Here is a 3,850-nt window from a genome sequence, read left to right on the forward strand (position 1 = left end):
GGAATTAGAATGAGGAATTCGGCCTTTGCTTGACTCAGCATTGTCGTCACACAATTTTAACTTTTCTATCAGTGAGGCAATTTTCAGATCTTACTCCTTGAGAGAGTGTTGTAATCTTTCAATTGCACAGGCTATAGTCCTCAATTGCTCTTCGTACGAGGTAGTACTCGTCATCATGACTGGCACAGTGATGGAGTCAGAAAAAATCTTTGACCTTGGGTGGACCATCCTTGTACTCGAACTTGTGACTGGAGTAACCTTTGAGGTTATAAGAACCTTCCTCCTTACCCCTAGCGGGGTGGAACTTGAACTTGTGACTGGATCAACCTTTAAGGTTGTAGGAACCTTCTTCCTTGCCGCTAGTGAGGTGGAACTTGAACCTGTGATTGGAGCAACCTTTGAGGTTGTAGAAACCTTCCTTCTTGCCCCCAGCGAGGTGAAGACGGTATGAGTTTGAATTGTTACTTTGACAGATTTGGCAGAATTAACACTCATTGCATCGTGTTGTTTTTTGGCAGGAATGGATGATTTGACTATGCTCCACATCATTGAACTTGCAGAGGTGTTTGTACCACTTGACGAAGTTGCAACCTTTTTGCCACCTTTTGTGATGGTATTGATGTTGTTTGTAATAACCGCGATGTCTTTGGGGTATTTTTGCTATTTGTCTGAATCTTATTGGAAGTCATAGAATCTGACGATGAATTTGTTGAGGGTTTGATGTAGGAGAAAGAGATGAGAGGCAGAGGATGTCCCACCGGGCGTGCCAAAAATTTGTACACACAAATTTTGTAAGTATGCAAATAAAACAAAATATGGAGCAAATAGTAATTTATTAATTTGAAAAATTTGAGTACAATCCTCTGTAATAATATTCTTTACAAATAAGACAGTCCTCTGATGCGATCTCCTTTAGTTAGTTGGATCCAAGGGCTGCACGAGTTTATTCTTGAATCACTGTGGAATTTGATGAAGAACGGCACGTCGTTGGATGTGCTTATTGCTGATCACCATGGAATTTGATGAAGAACGACATGTCGTTGGAAGTGCTTGATGTTTTTCGCTTTTGGGTTTGGATTCTGAATTTGTGTCTTCTGAGTCTCTGGATTTCTGGACTTCTGAATTCTGAATTTGTGTCTGAATTTCTGGACTTCTGAATTCTGACTTTGTGCCTGAATTTTTGGACTTCTGAATTTGTGTCCTTTGTTGAATTTGAGGAAGAACGGCACGTCTTTAGATGTGTTTTTTGTTTTTCGTCTTCAGAGAGGATTTGTTGAATTTGGTGAAGAATGGCACGACTTTGGATGTGCTTGGTGTTCTTCACTTTCAGGTTTGCCCTCAGGACCTTCTGGATTTCTGAGTCTCTAGATTTCTAAACACTGAATTTGTGTCCCTTGAATTTCTAGATTTCTGAACTCTGGATTTCTGTCATCCTTCTCCCTTCCTCCAGGCCTTTATTTATAGACTTCTTGGATCCATAGGATGATGACACGTGTCCTTTCTGATAAGGAACATATTATAACTGGGTCGGGCCGGTTATATTATGATAATTATCCTTAAAAATAATTATTCCAAATATATTTTATTAGGAATAATTATCTTTCCATTTAATCATTTGGGTTGGGCTAATTAAATAATTTAAGTGAACCAGGTTTGGTCCAATTAAATAACTTAATTAAACATTAGACCCATATTTAATGAGTCCATTTGTCAAAATTAAAGCCCACTAAAATTTTAATGTCTACAAGAGGTGATGATGGTGAAGGCGAGATCTGTGGGTTGAGCACTACAGCGATAGCTTTGGTCTTTTTTGCTGAACTAATAAATTGGCGGTGAGGGTGGATATTAGAGGGATGGGCAGCTGAAGAGGGGTTGGAAAGCCTCTTACATATCTGTTGCTTTTAAGTGGGTTTCATATCTTTGATTTGTTGAATTACCTATACAACCTGACTAGTGGAATATTTGCCCTATCAACTGGAACGCGGAATCAATCTGAATTAACACACCTCAATCAAAACCTAATCTATGCCCTTGGGGTGTGGGAATGGGGTCTGACAGTAGTAAAGCGCCCTCTTCCTCTTGATCTCAAACTCCATTAACACTTCTTTCACTAATGCAAAAATTAATTATAAATAAACAATATAATTATATAGAGAGGGCTGTAAGACATATATATTGTCACCGGGGATGAGATTGAGCCCATTTTGGTATAATTTGATTTGGGAGTGTTATAATAACAATTAAAAATAATTAAGCACAAATTTAAAATAAATTATCAAATTAATACGGAGTATATACATGAGAATCCAAATTAAAATAAGTATATACTTGAGCAAATCCAAATTAAAATAGTAAGTGTGACGGTATATAGTATGAATCAAAATGGGTTTAAACAAAATGGATATTCTAAATCTAATTATGTCTATGTCCATATCTAAAATTAATTATGTGTATACATCATATATATATATAGTATAAATTTATTATGGGTTCAAACAAAATGGGTATATATATATATATATATAATTTTATGGATATTTTAGTCTTTTTATATTTTTTAGGCTAAAGAATTGTTTTGACAAAGTCAAAGGGTTGTTAAGTTTTTTTATAATATGTCGTAACTATGCAACTAACATTGGATTGTGAATGAAAAACGCAACAAAATTTGGTAATGTGAATGATAGTTACTTTCAAAAAATATTTGAGAGTGATATTTGACCAAACCAGGAGGGTGTCGGTGAAATTAACCCTAAACTTTCCTACCCTGAAATTGTTAATTCATGTCCTTTACATATATGTTTTGTAATGTAATGTTTAAAGTTAATTTTAAAACACATTTTAAAATATTTTTGAAAAGTCGTTTTCATGTTTAGAGTTAACAACGTTTAGCATGGTATCAGAGCATTTAAGGTCCTGACTTCAAATCTCATCGTTACCTTAAAAAATTAAAATATAAATTATTACATCCATTAAATCTATCATGTCACACCGTTATCAATTTTCTTTACTGTTATTTTTCTTAATATCATTATATATATATGACCAATCTCTACGTTGAACATTTAATATTAAGAAAAATAAAAGTAAAGAAAATTGATAACTCTCTAATTCAAAATTTTAGTTTAAGTTGCAAACATGGATTTTAAAATTAAAAATTGGTTGGATTCAGATTGAATAATTAGGGTTAAAAGTTGGATTATGATTGAGTTTACATGTTGGGTTGAGATTAGGGACGGAGCTAATGAAGGCCTAGGGGGGCACGTGCCCCCCCTGAATTGGCCAGCAACCTATAATATATGTGGTAATTTTTTAAAAAAATTCCATATATATGACAAAATTTATATAATGCCCCCCTCAAATTTGTAATTCCTAAAATTATATTCTTATTTTTTCTTTATTTTCTCTTTTACTCTTCACATTTCTTAAATTTCCTTAATAGAAAAAGTCAAATTTTTTTTTCTTCATTTGAAACTTTTTAACTATTTCCTATTAAAGTTTTTTCATTTTTATTTTCCTTTTATATTTTAATAATTTTCTTCTTTTTTGTCTTTTTAAATTTTATAGTTATTATATATATATATATATATATATATATATATATTTCGTATTATTATTATTATTATTTTTGCAGTGTACCTCTCACTTGAAATCTTGGCTCAGTCACTGATTGAGATCTAACTATACCTCCACGAAGTAAGGGTGTTTTTTTTATTATTTTTTTTTATTTAAGTTAAACCTCCACGCCACGAACTAAATTGTTAGTTATGTATTGCCGAAAAAGTTATAAATATAGAATTCTTGTCTCTCAAAACAGGCATCATGGGAATAGTATTCACGTCTATTGGAACGA

The sequence above is a fragment of the Cornus florida genome, unplaced genomic scaffold (genome assembly GCF_030987335.1).
Source record: "Cornus florida cultivar Cherokee Brave unplaced genomic scaffold, ASM3098733v1 CherokeeBrave_3.0.0_Hap2_Chr05, whole genome shotgun sequence".
Classification (NCBI taxonomy): Eukaryota; Viridiplantae; Streptophyta; class Magnoliopsida; order Cornales; family Cornaceae; genus Cornus; species Cornus florida.